The sequence below is a fragment of the Bison bison genome, unplaced genomic scaffold (assembly GCF_000754665.1).
Source record: "Bison bison bison isolate TAMUID 2011002044 unplaced genomic scaffold, Bison_UMD1.0 scf7180017864062, whole genome shotgun sequence".
Taxonomy (NCBI): Eukaryota; Metazoa; Chordata; class Mammalia; order Artiodactyla; family Bovidae; genus Bison; species Bison bison.
Window position 1 is genome coordinate 1,443,618 of NW_011494634.1, and position 20,199 is coordinate 1,463,816.

The following is a 20,199-nucleotide window of genomic DNA, read 5'->3' on the forward strand; positions in this document are numbered from 1 at the left end:
GGGCAAGCCCCTACAGCGGCGCGCAGCGCAGTACCCAGCCCAGGGACCCCCGGTTGGGCGGCGGGGGGAGGTGGTTAGAGGGTGGAGAAGAGGGACCCCCCAGGCCCCGGCCGCCACCCAAGGTCAGCCCCTGAGCGCGCCGGGGCAGCTCCTCCGGGTTTCTGGCCGACTTGCCCGCCCCCCCGTGGGGAGGGGCTGCGGCCACTCGGAGTCGCCAGGGGTCCGGAGGCTCCTCCCCGGGGGTGGCCAAGCAGGAAGCGGGGAGCGCGGCGGGCGGGGGCGCGGGCGCGGTGCGGGGCCCGGGGCGGCGGAGTATGCGCGGGCCTCGGCGGCCAGCCCCGGCGCACAGCCGCGGCCGGGGCGCGCGGCGCGGGGCGGAAAAGCCTGTTTACACAGACTGCACACCGCCTGGGGAATAATGCAGTAAAGGAAGTGAGCCGGCTCGGCCTGACTGCTCCAACTTCCTGCTCTCACACACACCAGAGGGGGAAAAAAAAAAAAAAGAGGAGCGAGAGAAAGAAAAAAAAAGGGGGGGAAATCAGGATCTCATTACAAGAGCAACAGACCGTCTGCAGACGCCTGTCAGCATGGAAAGTCGGGGGCTTTCGCCCGGTTCCTCCTAGAAATTCCCCCGAAGAAGGATCTTGAAAGCTCCCCCACATCTGGGTAGGTAGTAGGGTTCGTGCCTGTTGCTCGGACACTTGCAAAGTTTCGTGGGGGTTGGTTTGGTTTTTTTTTTCTTTTCTTTCCTTTCTTCTGTGTGGTTTGGTGGGGGTGGGGCGGGTGGGCACCGCGTAGGAGGCTGCAGGCCGGGGGGCTGCTAGAAGGCCGCGGGGAGTGGGCGCCGCGGGATGTTCCTGCGCCTGGGTCCGCGCGCCGGCCCCGGGGGCTGCGGCCACCCGGCGCGGGCACACCCCGCCCTGGGCTGCGCTGTGAGCCCGGAGGAGGGGGCGCGCCGGAGGAGCGGGGGACGGTGAGACTTGGGGTCCCCGGGAGGATCGGTGACTGGAGCAGGCTGCGTGCCTGGAGACTGGACCACCGCTGACCTTCGAGGGGGGCTGGGACTTCCTCGGGGTTGCAGTGGGTACGGATGCTCGGATTCAGGGAGAACAGGGGTGGGGAGGGAAGAGGAGGGGTGGGGAGCCGAGCGGCGGGTCTGGGTGCCGCGTCCCGTCTGGCTCGGCAGGTGACCCCCAGCCCGGGTCGGCGCCCCAGGCGCACGCCCAACTGGACCTTATAAAGCTGGCAGAGTCATTACTGGACACGGTTTGGGAGGAGGACCCGGCAGGCCGGCGATGGTCTTGGAGCCCGCAGCAGTTTGGGATGGGGCTCTTCAACTTGCAACTGAATGTTGGCCTGTAATGCTACTGTAACTTTAGGTGGTAGCAATCACAATTTTGGACGGTTAAAAGAAAAATCGGAGGTCTGGATTTTTGTTACGTTTTCTGAACCGAATCATCTTGAGGACAAGCTGCAGTTAGGCGGCGGGTGGGGGTGGGAGAAAGAAATGTTATTTCAGAAACTGCAAAAGGGGCTTTTTAGAAGAAGAAGAAAAAAAAAAAAACGAGTGTCGGGAGAGTTTCTGGCTTGTCTGGAAACGGCAAGACTAATTGCCATGCGCTTCCGCTTTGAAACTGGCAGCAGACAGCATCTTGAAAATGACTCACTAGAGGAGCTCACAAAGAAACTGTGGTTTGCTCCTTCTCAGGTTTATATATTTGTGCCTTTTACAGTTTCCTTTGTAGTGTTCGAGGGGTCACCCGCCCCTTCCCCGCCGGCCCCCTCCCACCCTCCCGCTTTTGGAAGCCCCTGGCGGGTCTTTAACTCCCCCAGCACCCCAGCCGGGAGGTGGGGGACGCCGGGGGAGGCTGAGTTGTTTTTGGAGTTGGCTGGGGAGAGGGTTAAAGGGATTCTGCTGCTGCAGGGGGAAAAAGTTCCCTGAATTTTCCACTGGCTGCTGCAGGAAGAGAGCCCCTTTAGTCATTGCTAAGTAATGTCTGCACACACACCAACTAATCTCATTAGGAGTTTCCGCTGCTCAGCACAGGAGGGGTTTTGTGCAGCCACTGTCAGCCGGGGGAGCCCTGCGCTGGAGACCGAGACAAGTTATGGCTTTATTTACTTAGAGGGGCAAGTCGCCCAACGAACCTTTTCAGGGTAGCATCTTAAACTTTGAAGTCATTTTGGATTTTGGGCTTACAAGGTTTTTCTCTCCTAGCTGTCCGTGCGCGCGCGCGTGCGTGCGTGTGTGTGTGTGTGTGTGTGTGTGTGTGTGTGAAGTTTCTGTTACCCAAGCAGCTCAAACACACCCATCCTCTCTCATCTGTGCTTCAGTTGGAGGGGGAACGGGGGGGTGCGGCGGAGTTGATGAGAAACCGAGCGTGTTCCAGGCAACTGTTAATGAGCTCAAATTGATTTCTGAGTCTTATTGGCAAACAGAATACCCTCTGATCTCTCTCCCTTCTCTCTCTGTGTGATACACTTTTATTTGGGAAAGGTCAGTTATGAGTTTCAATTTATGGGGATTATAAAATTGCAAATTGTGTTAGGAGGGCTCGCGGGTCAGACAGTTAAGAAGACTGTCCCTAAATGTTTTTAGGGTTTCCAGTAATGATCCTCCCTGCAAAAACCCCTGATGGTCATTCTATGCCAAATATAGCCAAGGCCTTCTGGGCTTTTTTTTTTTTTTTTTTAACCTTTCAATGTTGGAAATGTGTAGAGTTACTAAAAAGGGTAAATAATTTTAAGGAACCTGATTGCAATTGTGGATCTCCTTTATTGACAAGGACATGCTGCTCTCTTGAGGAGTTTTTAAGGTGTCAGTGTTTCTTTTCTGGTGGCAAAGCATGTCCTGAAAACAACCCAACCAGCCCCACCAGGGTGTGAGTCAGTGGACATGAGTACAGGATGTCCCCAACACTGCACCTGGCACAGAGTAGATGCTCAATAAATTGTTGCATTGAAAGCTGTAAGTAGGATAACAGAACTTACAATAAACAGATAAGGAAAAAAGCTTTCCAAAGACAGCATCATTCTGCAGGATCTATCTTAAGGATAAAGGTTGTAAATATTCTCCTCTGTAGACTACATTTCCTTCAAAACAAAAAGGAGGTCAAGTTCTTTATTCTGATAAGTTATTATTTGGAATGCATGATGTTCATTTATATCAGTTCTCAACTAAGAGTAATTTTGCTTCCCAAGGGATATTTGACAATATCCAGGGACATTTTGGTTGTCATAATCAGAGGGGATACTACTGGCATCTACTGAGTAGAGATTAGGGATGCTGCTGAACATCCAACAATGCCCAGGATAGCCCATCACAAAGAATTTTCTAGCCCAAAATGTCAGGAGTACCCAGATTGAGAAACTCTTGTTTACGTTAATGATGAAGATGATAACTTTCATATGAATTCATTCAACAAATAGGACATATAAAAATCATCATTGGCACTTTTCTGTCATGTTGAATAACAAAGTAGGCAAGAATTTTCTCTCCCTTTCTCTTTTTGGTTAGTAGTATGTGTGGAATGACATGTAAATAATGATAGTGTGATGGCATACCTTTGTGAGCTGAGCTAGACCCTCTCTGAAGCTGACTTACCTGGTACTAATGCTGTCTAGACCAGAATGGCAGTAGCCCAGATGGGGGAGAGCAGTGGTTTTTTTTTTTTTTCAGCCCTATTTTAATTTTGATGTTTGCTAAACATTTATGAAAGACCTTCTCTTATTTAAAAAAAAAGCTTAATAATTCAAACCTGGTAATACGTAATAACTGTAATTGTGAGATCCTAATTGAAATTTATATTTGTAATAACTTTTTAGAACTTGAATCTTTTCCTGAAATCAGTTGTAAAGGGCTTCCAGGCAGTGTATATAAATTAAAGTATTCCATTCTTAGCTGTCAGATACTGGATTTTATGCATCCTGTGCTGCCCAATTATATGTTTATCAGATTCAGAAAACCAACATGGTTGCAAAACATTACCTAAAACCAAACAAACCCAATACACTGAAAAAAAAAATTAAGGATGTGACTTCCTGGAGTAGAGGGTTTTTTTTGTTTGTTTTTTTTTTTTTGCTGATGGTGAATTGCTGCTTACTAATTAATGGCTCTGCTCCTTTCTAGTCCCAGGGAATGATTCAGCCATCTTTGTGATTTCTAGACCTGGGGTTCCTCATTAAACTTTAAAAGAAACAAGATTCTCTATCCCTTTTGGGTTTGACCTGACTGTGGGCAGACAGCTTCTGCCCCTAAGGGCCAATACCTACATATACGGATGAGCAGTTGTGGTCATTTGAATGAAGGGCTCCATTTCTGGCAGATGTTTCTGTATGTTTAAGGCAAGATTTTTTCATGTTTTATTATTTGTCTGTAATTCCCTTTTGCCTTCATAGATTGATATATTTGAGGTCACATTAGTATAGCAATATTTTCTAAAGGTTGTTTTTTTCTATTATAAAAATATTAATGTGAATTAGGAAGAGTGAGAAAACCACAAAGTAAAAATAATAAACATCTCCCATAATCCCTGTTAGCACTTCAGTGTATTTTTTTTTCTGATCTTTAAAAATACATACACACATACCCACACATGCACACACAAAATTGTTAATTGGAGTCACACTATACTTTCTGTTTTGTAACTTATTTTCAGTTAATATATCGTGTAACACAGTTTAATAACTTGTCCTAAGACCAAAATCACCACCCATAGAGCTTGTATTTATTGATCCAATAAATGTGTTGACTCAACAGTGAATTGACATAATTTCTACATGAACTCGTTCAGTATTTTTGTCTCTGTGGCTCCCAAGTCATGTTCTAAGAATGCTGCCCTCATGAAAGACTGAATTCATATATGCTGTGAAGTTTGGGATTTTGATGAGCTTCTCTGTGATTTAAGGATGAGTCATGATTTGCAGAAGATTATCAAGATGTAGTAACAGGAAGTCCAGGGTGCTACACATCAAAATAGAATGCTCAGTGGTGAAAACAGAGAAACTAGGTTAGACCAGAAATACACCTTGAACTTCTCTAGCTGTAAAGAAGGGAAGAAGGTGCTTCTTGCCCATTGGGTGACTCTTATTCATTAGTGTTTCATTTTATATCAGTAAAGTTTCCGAACTTTGAAGTTGGTATCTTCAGTGAATTTGCAGTTCAAGATTATTATTGCCCGTGACCAATTTGAATTGAGATCATCCAGCTTTTTGGCTGAGACTGTGGCAGTGAGAATGTGAAAATTCTGGTTTTGCCACTTAGAATACAGCCTCAGTAAAGGGAATTATCAGTGTGTGTGTGTGTGTGTACTGTTTCTTTTTGATTGATACATAATTGATTTATAATAACGAGCTAATTTCAGATGTACAACAATGATTCAATTATGTATATTCTTTTTAAGATTGTTTTCCTTATACAAAATATTGAGTATAATTCCCTCTGCTGTGCAGTAGGTCCTAATTGGTTATCTGTTTTATATATAGTATCATGTATACATTAATCCCCACCTGCTAATTCATCCCTGCCAAGTCCTCTTTTCCTTTCAGTAACCATTAGTTTGTATTTTTCTGTGTCTGGGGTGCACTGTTAACACATCCTATGGGCCTTCAAAAATGGTAGATAATTCAGTCTTTTATGTAGAAATTTGACTCCTCATCATCCCTACCCACAACCAAAATGAAAATGATTTTCATCCATTACTGGAAACTCAAATATATGTCAGCAATTTAAAAATAAACTTTGAATTGACCTTTTAAATAAGTTGTAATTTGGTTGACTTGCCACTAGGAATTACTCACAGACCACTTTGTGTGTTTTAATTTACAGTTGCTGGAAAGTTATTATTAAATTAGGAATTAAATGGGATTATTTTATAATTGGATGTGAGATTTATTTGCATATTTTTAAAGAAATTAAGATGATAGTTATGCTAATAGATTCTGATTTGAATTGGATTAAAATAAATTTACTCATATACATGCTCTAAAAAGAAGTTCCAAAGCACATAGCATCCAAAGTATTTTCAAAGTTACCATATCTAAGGACAGTTCCTAATTTTCCAAGTATAAATATGGGAGTGATGAGACTGTTTGGTGAGGTTAGGGGTCATTTACTCCAAAAGTAGAATGAATCTGAGACTCTGTGTCTTTTTATTTCTTCCACTGATGTATAATTTACATACATGAAATTGCACAGATCTGAAGTGTTACAGTATACACCTATGTAATCCCCACCCTTTAGCTCCAAGGAGAGAAATTTCTATCATCTAGAAACATTCCCTGGTTATTTTTTTCATTATATTATGGCAATTTCATGATTCTACCATGTTACTAAACCCCAGAGCTCCAGGATAAAATACTGTAGTATTTTTATTTGATCTGCTTGGTTAAAAAGAAATTGTCAAAACGTGTGGATTTCCTCATCATCCTGTAAGAGGGGGAAAAAAAAAATCCCTTCTACACTACTTAGTATCACTTATGCTAACCAACAGTCGTATGTATGTTGCAGGAAAAAGTAGATTCCCTTAAAACAAGTTGGGTTTAGAGGCTAACTTGTTAGATCTCCCTGGACGGAGGTTTTCCTGGCCAGAGGATAGAGTGGTTGGAGAGTTAGATCCAAAGTCCTATTTGTGTTGGATTTTTTTTTTTTTTTTTTTAGAATAGAGAACTTGAATTCTTCCAGGAGTTATGAAAGTGTAAAGTAAATGTTGGCTGTCATCCCCCAAAAGCTGACTTTGAGAGACAGGCAGCAAGTTTTTGAAACTGTTTGGTGGTGGAAAAAGGGATTCCCCGTAAGTTTCCCTTCAATCCCATTTCTGCCCGTTGTTGAATCAGGATCACCCGAGGGAAGGTGCCAAGCCCCCTTTCCTCCTCCTCTTGAGGTTTGTGACAGGCACCCCTTGTTTTAAAGACCATGACTGCCTCATTCTTGGGGACACCAGTGACTATCTCCAGGTTGGGTACTGAGTAGCCTGGATAAGATTTTGATCACCAGGTTGGGTCCCTGCTCTTTCCTCCTGATCATATTTGAAAATCCTTCCCCCTCACTGAATCTGAGGGGGTCCACATTTCCCCTCATCCCCTCCAGTCCCTTCCCTGCCCACAAGCTAGAGCAGTCCTTCAAACCCAGTTCCGACCCTGTGGTTCCTCTGCTTATAATCTCCCAGTGGCTGCAGCTGGGATACAGACCAAAAATCTCTAATGTAAGCGACATGCTGTGATTTAGGCCAACTCCACTGGCCTTTCCTCAAGTTCTCAAATGTGTAACGTGCCCTCTGACCACTGGGCCCTTCCAAATGCTCTTCTGTCTTCTGGGAATCCCCTCCTGGTCCTCTGTTCCCATCAACTTCTCTCACTACACTTTTGAGCCAGCATCTGGTCATCTGTCAGGTCTCTGCTCAACCATCCCTTCCCCGGGGAAACCTTTGCCAGTTCTCCAGACCAGATCTCCCCCATCTTCCATCCCTGGCCTTTAGAGCCCTTGTCACCGGATTTACTTGTGTTTTCCTTTTACCTGAATTCTTCCTCTGCAGATTCTTGCTATCCAAGCGCAGGTACCAAACAGTTTCAGATGTTTGTTTCTGGAGCTGGGGTTGATGTTTCTTCTTATTCCTTAATACTCCTTATCCAAAACTCAGGAACCATGTAGATTTGATAGCTGGCTACCCCTTGTTATCTGAAGTCACCATCCAAACCCTGAAATTCACTAGATGCAGAAACTGAGGGATATCTGCACATGAATGTATCAAGATGTATTGCTCATCAGTCTTGCCCAACAGTCTGTAAGCTCCCACTGGGCCTCATCTTTTCTCATCCTTGTATTTATTCCAGCCCTTTGTACAATATGTGACATCCATTGAGTTAAAAGCAACCTGAAGGGGAAAGATTTTGTCAGTATGGCTCTTCTCCCCCCATTTTGCCAGTGAACTTGATATTGCTATTCCTAAATCCAGCTCTTTCTTAGACAGTAAGTTATTTGAATTAATAAGAGGCATATCTCTTGGTTAAACCAAATAGACAGCCAAGAATGTCCTCTATTGAGGATATATTGTTGTCCAGAGTTTTTGTCCAGATTTGCAGCAAAAGTGAATTTATAGAGATCAGGTTAGTGTGTTATCATCTGAGGGGACAAACTTTAGCTCTGTTGTTGATAAGTGTTATACTCAGAGTGCTTGGTTAGCAGTTAGGTAATTTATAAGATAGTACAGCTTGAAAGAATCTCAATGTAAAGTTCTTTCCATATTAAAATGAATCATTCTACAGCAATCATAGTCCTTTATTGAGACTTCAGTTGACCAAATTTCCATAGGTTCCTTGGGCTGAGTTCCATAACAGTCACTGTTAAAAGTGCTTCTTCATTTATACTAAAACCTTTGTGTAGCTTTTGTTTATAACTGCTTATAGTAAATGACATTTCTGATTGAGTTTTAAAATAATAAGACTGCCTGGGTGATGATGAAAGGATGAATAATTAAATACCTAAATTGTTTTCAGTTGAGGGCTAGATCTGCTGCTAATTTCAGCTGGGTTTTGCCGAGGAGTAGTTTGTTGATAGTCAAACCTTGATTAATCAGAAGGTGTAATTAAGCAATATTTTTTTTCTCCCTGCAGTTAATTGTCAGAAGAGAGAGATTATGACAACTACCACAACAAAATAAGGCCCAGAATTTATTCCGGGATGTGCTCCCACGTAACTGCAGGGTCCCTCTGTAGGAATTAACTGCAGGAATTCTTAAGATGTTTACACCTGTAAGTCCTTGTCATTATCACAATGGTGACATGAGAGCCCAGGAGAATCAGAATGTTCTGTTAGGCAAACGAAAAAGGCTGTAGATGTGAGAACAGTTTCCCAGCACTAATAGTTAAGAATATGTCTCTGATTAATAATGAACTGGAGAGGTAACTTCCTCAGTACCCCTTTACTAGAGCATTGGCATGTGTGTGTGCCTCTGTGGATGGAGCTACAGGAGGAATGCATGAGTCTAAGAGAATGAGACAATACATGGTCTCAGTTTTTGCTACTTCTCCACAGAGTCCCTCTTCTCATGTGGGATTCAGGCCCCAGTTCTATATAGAGGATTGGCATAAGGGAAAGTTTGCCAGAGCTCTTCTCATCCCAAAGAATCATTGCTTTGAGAACTCAAAAGAGCTTGGATTTTTTAATATAATTTTCAGGAGAGAAGAAAGCTCCATATAGAACATACAGGAAGGGACCAAACCACTTAGCATCATTTGAAGACTATGTGGATGCAGCTCCTTGATCTTTTCTGTATGGTCTTACATTTGAAATTCTCTGGATTCTAGACTTCATGAGGGTTTTGGGGAAGCTATTTTTTGCTAACATTCCTGCCTGTTTTTAAAACTCCAGATACTGATCACTTAGACCAGAAGGTGTTGGGTAGTAGAGCATGGCTAGGTTTTTTTTTTTTTTCTTTCTTTCTTTTTAGAAGCATTTTAGGACAAACATCTCCAGATTCTCCCAGTGATATTCTGAGTCAGGGTTGGAAGTAATTAAACCCCAGGTGGAGAGAGAGAGAGAGATGCTGTCCCATGGTGCTGAGTCTCTAGAGGAGGGAAGATTGCCTGTTGGTGAGCCCTCTCCATCTTTGATGGTGGAGGCAAAACCAGAAGCATGGATCATCCAGCCACTTAGCGTTCCTGACTTTGCTTCATTCACTTCTTTAGGTTCTTTAGCACTGATTCTCAATTCTGCATTTGTTATCCTTAGATGCACTGAGTAATTTTGAAGAGTGTTAAACAATTTCCTAAAGTGAATTACTTTCATTACAGAAGTATATGCTATTAAAAGATGTCTTAAAGCAAACCGAATGACCCAAGAGTACTTGGGGCTCCCAGAAGCTCAGCATCACTGCTCCCCAGAGTTTTGACCTGCTTTGATTTAAATCAGAACTGAACCACAAGAACAGCACCCTCCTCCAGGCTTTGCCACATCCTTTGTTTTTTTTTTTAACCTAAATATTGTACATGCTGTGTGTGCTCAGTCACTTTAGTCATGTCCGACTTTTTGCGACCCTATGGACTATAGCCTGCCAGGCTCCTCTCTCCATGGGATTCTTCAGGCAAGAATACTGGAGTGGGTTGCCATGCCCTCCTTCAGGGAATCTTTCCAACCCCAGGATTGAACCCAAGTCTCCTGTGTGTCCTGTATTGCAGGCGAATTCTTTACCCACTGAGCCACCTAGATATTAAGACTTACCAATTTGTCTTTAGGAAAACAGAGACTTTCAGACCTTGATGGAGAAGATCGTATATGTACCAAATGCTTCAAATACAGAAAGGGTGATTTTCTTTAGCAAAGGGAAAAGATCATCTAAAGTTGAAGCTGGCACTTATTTTGTGCAATTAATATATTTGTGTGGAACAATTACTGGAAGAGTAAGCAGAGGAACAAGTCATATGTGACATGTAAGAAAAGGGCTAACCCGACTTGGTGGATGGCAGGTGCCCACGTGGGAATTAAGGTGTGTGAGGAGGCTTTTTGGCACACTGATGTTGGATGCTGATGCCGCCAACAGCGGTTCTCCTGTTGGATGCTTTTGTTGGTTTCTTAAAGGAAACGTGTGCACATCAGCCTGACACGAATGAATGAACTCTCAGTCTTCCACTTGATGACAGTTTCATTGTTATTTTGTTCATTTATTCATTGCAGTTTGGGGGTTAATAAACAGATTTCAAGTATAAGGCCTTGGAGAAGATTAGTTTTGAAATCACACATTATCTGTTTTTGCAACATAAAAAAAAAAAGATACAAATAATTATACTCAACAGAAACACCAAGATATTTTAAATGTGTTCCACTTTCTACAGTTTATCTACAAGTCAGGCTAGATTTTTGAAATGGACGTTCTCTCAAACAATGAGATGCCTTTTGCTTGCCATTTTACCTTCATGCTGTTGTAGTTTTGCTTCATGTTAAAAAGAACTTTATTAGCAGTTATTTGAATTTAGACGAAACTCTGCATTTTGGTACCATACTTGTCATATATAGCTACACTTGGTATCTCTACAAAAATGTGGGAGAGAATTATGCATATGGAGACAGTAAAGCTATAAAAGTGAGACTCTACCTTCATGACTTTAGACACAGCTAAAATCCCCCACAGATGTCCACCACATGAGCAGGTGATGATATTTTGAAGACTGCAGAGTCACTGTTTTTTATAGATCCCTTCCAATGTGAACATATTATCATACCAGATTTATGTATAAATGTTGAGGCCGAGAATTTGCATTTTCTAAACCATGCCAAGCATTTTGTCAAGAAGAGCACTCAAGAGAAGTAGTGATGCTCAAGTAAGCGTGGATCTTTGCTTAGGTAGCCACCCCTGGAAGGCAGGTCTTTTGTGCTTCTCCAGAATCCCTAAAGCTGATGTCACAAATACCAGGAACTTGTCAGTATTTTTGTAACAGCACTATATATAGTAAGGCCCCCCAAACTAGCTAATGTTAGTCAATATATCCCAGCCAAATTTTGACATTTTCACAAACCAGCACATTTTGTGAAATGTTACACTTCAGAAAAAGGAAAGGGGAAAGGTTTATATTTATATTATTATTAGCCATTTGTAAACAGTTCAAAAATGCTGTAACATTTCTAACACCGATCATATACTTATAAACAATGTCAAGATCAGCTAACTAGTATCATTTTCTATTTTTAGAAGACATGGAAAATGGTTTTGGTGGACTTATTCCAGGAAAAGGGAAAGATAACTTTACTAGGAGTGTTGGTGACCATTTTTCTTTTAGTGATATAGGCATTCAGATATGATTGAAGAAATGATGCTTTTTAAAAAAAAAACCTTTATTTGGAGTATAATTGCTTTGCAATGTGGTGGTATTTTCTGCTGTACAGCAAAATGAATCAGCCATACGTATACATAGATCCTCTCTTTTTTGGATTTTTATGGAGAACGGTGTGGAGGTTCCTTTAAAAAATTAAAAATAGAACTATCATGATCCAACAATCCCGCTCCTGGGCATATACCCGGGGGAAACCATTCCAAAGGATACATTCACCCTAATGTTTATTGCAGCACTATTTACAATAGCCAGGACGTGGAGGAAATGATACTTTGATTATTTTAAGTTCTGTAGAGAAGACAAGAGAGTTTCCAGTGTCTCTGGGAAGACCACAGCTCTCTCCCTCTCCTGGCTGATGCCAGGGCTCTCTGGGAAGGAAAGCTGGAAGGAGAGGGTCAAGGGTCCCTTTTGCTCCATCCTGTTCCCAAGATCAGGAGCCTGATGTGTCATGCGTGCATGAGAAGCAGTCGCTGGCCAAGAGACGTGTTCAGATGATGGTGGTAAGTGGAATTGAGATGGACTGAAATGATCTGTGGGAGGCTTTGGTCAGACAGAGGAGCAGAAGCAGTGGTCACCATGAAGAGAGTTTGAGGGACTGGAGATCAGGGCCACAAGGGAAGGGGAAGCTCTGAGCCTTTCCCCCGTCGGGGGGAAGCGAGGGAGGTTGAAATGCCTGCAGATGTTGGAGGTGGCCCAGACTGAGTGCATTCAGACCAGGGAAAGGGGAAGATGCACAGATGGTTACCTTTCTACCAGGAAATGCCCGACCCTGCAGCTGGACGGGGACACCGAGCACAGCTGTGCAGATTTCCTGGTCCCCATGGTCCCTTGGGGGGCCTTCTGCAAGGAAGGGATGGTGTCGCAGGCCACTCCTGACCCCATCCGGGACTCCTTCCTCCCTGGCCCTAGTGTCGGCCCTGTGCGTGTGTGTGTGTGTGTGTGTGTGTGTGTGTGTGTATACATGTGTGAGAGAGACCAGGCAGATGTGATGTTGATCATTTGTGTGGGTGCATTGAAGGAATTGATGGGAAAAGCGCACTGTCCAGAGTTCTAATTAGCAGAGTTTATGACATGACTTTTGTTTAATTCAACATGTTTTCTCCCCCCCCCACCCCGCCGCCCCTTTTTTTCTCTCTTATGTTTCCACTGGGTGGTGCTGCAGGAATTCCTACCTTTTGCCTTGAATCTACCCTTCCCAGAAAGACGCCTCTAAAGTATAATAGGAGGAAGTCCTGATTTAGAAAGATTTTACAGTTTCAACACAATAGTGGAGTTTGGAGGATGCTCTGGCAGGAAATGTCTCAGTTTCTGGATGTGGAAAAACCACCATCATGTTGTATCATGCAGAAGTGTTCTGACTGCACTCTGTATATCCTTGTGGAGTGTATACGCAACTTACTATTTAGCACAGAGGAGCTTTCAACTTTACCTGAAAGGTTATAGTTTCATCCTAGTAGAAGTGGCATGTGAGATTTCCTTTGTTTTTGATTTTCGTAAAAGTAGGTAACTAAACATTTTCTGCCTTCTACATAGTTCACAGATTAAAAGAAAATATATCTCTCTGAAGGCTTTATTTGAAGCTGAAGGTATTCCATTTTTATTTTAAAGATCATTTAGACAGCATATTGATCAAAAGGATATCTTAGATTTTTACTTTTGAAATACTCTTCATCAAAGAAAAGTAGTTTGTAGTTTAGTTTGCTAACCCTGTATGGAGCAGGGTTAGGGTTGGTCTTACTTAAAAAGTTGAAACAGAGAAATTAACATTCTTCCCTGAGATCATGCAACTCCTCAAGGCCATGACTATGATCAGAATTTATATGTTCTGACATCCAGTGTTTCTCCTTGCACACAGGATTAAATTTTATTAACAGTAGAGAAATTTAGGGAAAAGATTTTTCCATTCAAAGGCCTATGAAATATAAGAATCAGGGGGTAGTGTGGAAGAAAAGTACCCACTGGAAATTAGGGAGCTCGTTAAATTGAAGCTCAAACTTAAGAACACTTAGCAAGGTTTTAAGTAAGTTTTACTCAATGCAAAACACCTTTTTTATTTTATATGCATGTCATGAGACACCATGAGATCCCACGTATTGCTTTCTTAGAACCTGAAACAGGGATTCCCCAGAGATGTTGGTTTTTAAAGAAAGTATTTTTAGCCTCTGCTGGGTGCTCACCAAGTCTGGTAGGTCACATCTTTTTAGTGGGGTCCCCAGCCTGCCCCTATTCTCAGTGATGTGTTTCTCATGAGTCATATCATTGTTAAATGACATGCATGCAGGTTTGGGGCTCTGCTTGGGGGGCAGGTGAGATCACCTACCTTTCATTTCCCATGTTCCTCCTGATCCACCATCTAGCGCGTAAGTACACACCAAACGGGAGGATGTCTTTCCTATTGAGAAAGAACTAGATAATAGAAGGCACAGCTTCTTATCATCAAGAAGCAACTTTGGTTATTTAGCATTGGATGAAGCTGCCGCGTATTAAAACCAATAGTAGATGTTTTAAAAAGGGGGAACTTTTTTTTGTATGTTTTTAAATGATGGGATGGGTTCAAACTTTCTTAGAACCAGTTGGAACAACTGGAGTTACAGAAGCAAAACCAGAAATGAACAAGGAAACTTCTTGATTTGATGTCTCATGGGAATGTTAACTATATTTCCTTCTGTGTTAAAATGGGGCGTTTCTCTTAGTAGCTATAAGGTGTGCATATAAGAAATGAAACCTCTGCTGGGAGAACTGTGTGTGGTGATTAAGAAGCTGGACTCAGAATCCAGGTGCACCTGGATCCAAGTCTCTGTTTTCTCATAATACTCCTGTGGCTGGAGCATCTTATTCTACCTCATTAAATCATGGGTATCCAATTTAGACAACGTAGTAAATGCATAGTAAATGCTCGTCACATGCTAACATTAAAAAAAAATTCCTCTTTAAAGAAGAAATTGTGTTTTTTTTTGTAGAAGCCCTATTCTTGAAAATTCCATGGACACAGTATTGCTGGTGGTGGGGAAAGATATAGCTAACATTTCCTTTAGAATGGGGCTCTCTGAGATTTATAAATTATCTTTAGGATCTAAATATATCTTTTTTCCCCCACTAGAGAATGTTAGATTCTCAAAAAGGGTCCATAGACCAAACACAGGAGGAAGATACTGCCCTGGAGATGAGTGTGTGTATGTGTGTGTGTGTGTGTATCTATTCTCTCGGTATATTAACAATCGTATGTTTTAGGTTGACTATAAGAGATTGCTGGTATTTGACTATTTTCAACCCATGAAAACAATATCATATGGTTCAACCTAATAGCTGTATGGTTAAGAACATAATTTGAAATAGCATCATAATGAGAAGTTATAATGAGGGATGATTATAATTTATTTTCATATGTTACTTATCAAAGCCTCAAAAGTCAGAATTCATCTGACAGCCTTGGACTGCTAGTAATCATCCTGATATACAACAACTTCTGCTGTGTACAGTACTATCCAGCGGTCTTAAATTTTCACTGGGGACTTAGTGGTAGTTTGATCACCTTGAATGAATCATTTTTCTAGCTCCATATGACTTTTGATCCAAATGACTACTGTTAGGAGAATTTGCTTAGTACTTTTTTTCCATGTTGAATTCATACGGTTAATTACTCTGGGGAAGGGAAAAAAGTCTCGGTGAGTTTCCTTGGGCAATAAGCATAGCAGTGTTCTTTCAGAAAGCAGAGTTTGGCCGTTGTGTTGAGGGTTAAAACAGAGCTGACACACAGGCAAAATGAAACCAGAGCTGCAATTACAAAGTGGGACAGATGTAGGAGGCCAGGTTTCCTGTGGCCCATTTTCCAGTTTCCTGCCTACAACCTGCAGAAGAGGAAGCTGAATGTTACCAAGTATGAGAGCTGGAGGGAGATGTGCTTCAAGCCAGAATTAAGATCCTCGAAAACAACGCAGACAACAAACACAATTGCAAAGAAAGCGAAGGTTCAGGTTTTAGTCCAAAAGTGTCCGGGAAGGAGCAATTCATCTGTTTAAAGAAAAGGCATTGTCAGCAGAGCCTGGGCTTTGTGAGACTCTATGGAGGGACCTGGGGAGGGACCCAGGTTGTGGGAACCTCTGATTTTTTATAGCCCTACTTATCTTTCAAGATGTGGTCTGGTTTTTTAATACTGTTGGTTACCTGAAAAGATTTTCTCTTCAGTGCCCAGGACTTCTGAGTCTGTTTTTTGGGGTATGTTGATATACAAGGGAGGGAGATGTGGTTAACCAATTGGCTATAATGAGCTACAGCCTCACTTTGGGAGGGTTGGGTGACCAGTTGGCCACTTTGATCTAGCAGGCTTGTGTTCCCTTAACTGCCCAATAAAATTATGTCTAATGTTTTCAAAGAAGAGATTAAATGGAGATGTGTATATATGTGGGGGACTAAAGATCATACACTATTTGTGTGGCTACCTGATTGTAAGCCATGTGGGGACATGCCAGAGAAGTGGGCAAGTCCATCTTTCTTCCAAGAAAAAAGGAGAAAAATAAAATTCTTCTATGTCTGGGCTCTTTAGCAGGTGATAGAAGAGTCTCTGAAATCAGATATTACAGTCCCTATCTTAAGGGGAAAGAAATTGAGATTCATGATACTTTTTTATTGAATGCCCATTGTTTACCAGGTGCTGTGCTGGAATTGCTGGATGACACTGATGTAGTGACTATCATTGTTCGGTTGCTCAGTCATGTCCAACTGTCTTGTGAGACGTGGACTGGAGCCCACCAAGCTCCTCTGTCCATGGCATTTCCCAGGCGAGAATACTGGAGTGGGTTGCCATATCCTCCTCCAGGGGATCTGATGGCCAACAAGAAATGGCTCCATTGGTGGGAGGCTTGTTCAAGGCTTCACAGAAGGCATGGATGCAGGCAGCATGTAAGCCCCGGGGAAGGCTCACGATGTCCGGGGCACTGTGCTGAGCTTTTTCTATATACCATCTCATTCAGATCAACCCATTTGTTTCTTTCAGGTGCAGAGAAATAGGTGGGTGCTTCTGGGACAGCCAGTTATTCTATTTATTTATTTTTTAACCCTGTGGATTGATCACCATCTCTTCTGGCACAGGAAGAACAAACTCAGTACCAGGAATATTAGGAAGTTTGGAGATCTTGCCAAATTTAGAGACCCAAGTGGTATCCATCCATGCCAGGCAACCTAGAGTGAGAACAGGCCCTTTCTTATCTGCATGTGGGCCTAGTCTGAAAACGTGGGGTGAGCTAGGACTGGATGTGCAGTGGTGGGGCTGGGTGGGGTAGGAAATGATGGGACATGGCTTGAATATACAAATGCGGCAGAAAGTAGAATGGCTGGAACCTGCTTTCCCAGCTGGAGTTAATGTAGCCATCCATTTACTTTTCCAAAGGAAATTCACCCTATAAAAGTCGCCAACAAACCAACCGAGTTGCTTCCCATATGTCCACAGACAACACAGAGTTGTTCAGAAGGAAAGAGGAGTGGATTATCTGCACAGTAAACAGCAGGTGTTGTTATTATAGTGGCTATCAGTGACTTCCCCAGAAAAAATCTTTCTCTGTGCTCAGAATGATTTGAAAAACGCTGTGAACTGTAAAAGGTATTTTAAAAAAAAAGGCGGAGCGATGACTGCTTTCCCTCTTTTCTTGCTCACTCTGCTCTTTAAGGGGCCCTTCCTAGGTGCTGCTAGTGTTAATGCAGGAGACCTGGGTTCTGTCCCTGGGTCGGGAAAATCCCCTGGAGGAGGGCACGGCAACCTACTCCAGTATTCTTGCCTGGAGAATCCCATGGACAGAGGAGCCTGGTAGGCTATAGAGTTATAAAGAGTTGTACATGACTGAAGGGACTTAGCTCACACACACTGCTCTTAAAGCACGGACAATCTGCAGATATTCACAGAATGAATGAGAATATAAACATTTTTAGTAAATAAAAAGAGCCTCAAGGGACATGAATTTAGTCTCACAGATTAGCATTTTTTTGCATACAGTGGTTGACAAGAATTAAAATGTCTTTTGAAAATACATGTCAATAATCTTAGTTTCACCTTCTCAAAAATAATATAAAAAAGACTTCCATTTGTGTTGCTCAGTTACCAAATATTAATCCTTATTTACTTAATGCCCTAAAATTATTCTGTGCCAAGTTACTGCTGACCTCAAATAGTACAAATTGTTGTTTTCCAGTTCCCTGACTTAAATACAGGTTTTTGTTTTTGTTTTAATGGAATGGTTTCTGACATTTCTCTACAGAAACACTTAGTAGATATTCTGGGCAGAGGAATTGAAATTCAGAGAATTTTCGGTACTGAGTGTTGAAGTTTCATCCTGACTTCTCTAACTATGCAAGTTTTAACAAGTAAAAAGATGTGAACTTGCTGAACACCTACTTTGTTTATTTCTTTCACCGGAGTTTTTCTCTTTTCCTTGGGCTCTCTCATTTCTAACTGGTTTTTTTTAAGTTGGCTAAAAGTTCTCTAGTTCCTACAATATATAAGCTTTACAAAGACAATTTTTCTGAACTCTCTAAACTCCAACTCAGGGTAGCTTAAAAAAATGAAACTAGAAACATGCAAAGAGAAGCGTTAGGTTGCCACAGATAGGAAGAAGAACAAATAAGTGGGTATTTCAGCTTCTAAGAGTGGAAGCAGAAACCTCAGGCTTTGCTTACAGATTCGGTGCAGCTCTGTCTCACGTTAGGATGTTTGGCGCCACCTTGTGGCAGAATGACTGCCATCAAGGAGAGGAGCACAGCTTCTCAGGAGGAGGCAGCCTGAGAAGGAGTGGGGGCAGGGCTAAATTTTGGGAGGTGTGGTGCTGAAGCTTAGAACAATTTGCAGAAATCCTCTTTGTACAGACCCCCACAAATTATAAATACAAAATCACTCGAGCCCCTAGACTTGTGCAAAGTGATGGTCCCTGAGGCATTAGCTTCACCAGGAGCCCTCTGGTGCAGGGTGACAAGGTGATGCTGGTGGTCATGGTTTGGGATGGACTCTCCTGGCAGCCTGGCCGCTGCTGGAGGCTTGGTGGTGTTTGAAGGAACACAGTAACCTCTGCTACTGGATGGACTTAGCTATTATTTTGCTTGAGGTATAGTTGATTTACAACATTAGTTTCCAGTGTACAGCAGAGTGATTAAACATTTCATAGGTTAAACTCCATTTGTAGTTATTATGAAATATTGGCTATATTACCTGTGCTGTACAACCCATCCTTGTAGCTCATTTGTTTTACTGACGGTTGTTCAGCAGTCAGTTGCGATTCTGGGGCTTCCATGAGAGGGAGTAGGTTCATGTCCTTCTACTCCACTACCTTGTCTCCGCCCCATGCTTATTTAATGCACAGTAGTCTGTGGTCCTATCTTATCCCTTCCTCCTTGCCCCTCCCTATTGGTAACCACTGGTTTCTACCTATGGGTCTTGGGTGGGCTTTGTTTTTCAGGCATGTGTTGGAGGTTGTCTCTGGGCAGGTTACATGGCCGTCTCATCCAGGACTCCACACTGATTCTTGCTTTGGACTTTAGCCATCACTGGCTGCTTCCACCCCTGCCCTGCCTATGGTGCAGAACTTCTGCCTCTCTCCTTTTTATTTCAGTTCAGTTGCTTAGTTGTGTCCAACTCTTTGCAACCCCAGGGACTGCAGCACGCCAGGTCTCCTTGTTCATCACCGACTCCTGGAGTTTACTCAAACTCATGTCCATAGAGTCGGTGATGCCATCCAACCATCTCATCCTCTCTCATACCCTTCTCCTCCCGCCTTCTATCTTTCCCAGCATCAGGGTCTTTTCAAATGTGTCAGTTCTTCGCATCAGGTGGCCAAAGTATTGGAATTTCAGCTTCAGCGTCAGTCCTTACAATGAAATTCAGGATTGATCTCCTTCAGAATGGACTGGTTGGATCTCCCTGCAGTCCAAGGGGACTCTCAAGAGTCTTCTCCAACACCACAGTTCAAAAGCATCAATTCTTTGGCGCTCAGGTTTCCTTATAGTCCAACTCTCGCATCCATACATGACTACTGGAAAAAACCATAGCTTTGACTAGATGGACCTTTGTTGGCAAAGTAATGTCTCTGCTTTTTAATGTGCTGTCTAGGTTGGTCATAACTTTTCTTCTAAGGAGCAAATGTCTTTTAATTTCATGGCCACAGTCACCATCTGCAGTGAATTTGGAGCCCCCAAAAATAAAGTCTGTCACTGTTTCCATTGTTTCCCCATCTATTTGCCATGAAGTGATGGGACCAGATGACACGATTTTAGTTTTCTGAATGTTGAGTTTTAAGCCAGCTTTTTCACTCTCCTCTTTCACTTTCATCAAGAAGCTCTTTAGTTCTTCTTCACTTTCTGCCATAAGGGTGGTGTCATCTGCATATCTGAGGTTAT

General features: G+C 42.6%; 1 protein-coding gene across 3 annotated transcripts in view; it reads left to right on the forward strand.

Moving 5' to 3' along the window:
- Window positions 1-306: 306 nt before the first annotated feature.
- Window positions 307-20,199, forward strand: part of ELK3 (ELK3, ETS-domain protein (SRF accessory protein 2)) — a 69,967-nt gene continuing 50,074 nt past the window's right edge. For 2 of the 3 annotated variants that reach the window (XM_010836295.1, XM_010836297.1), the window contains exon 1: window positions 307-666. The gene's annotated coding sequence lies outside the window, so the exon portion shown is untranslated. Of the gene's footprint in view, window positions 667-12,000; window positions 12,324-20,199 lie in introns of those variants that run through there. The other variant, XM_010836296.1, reaches the window with a different exon arrangement.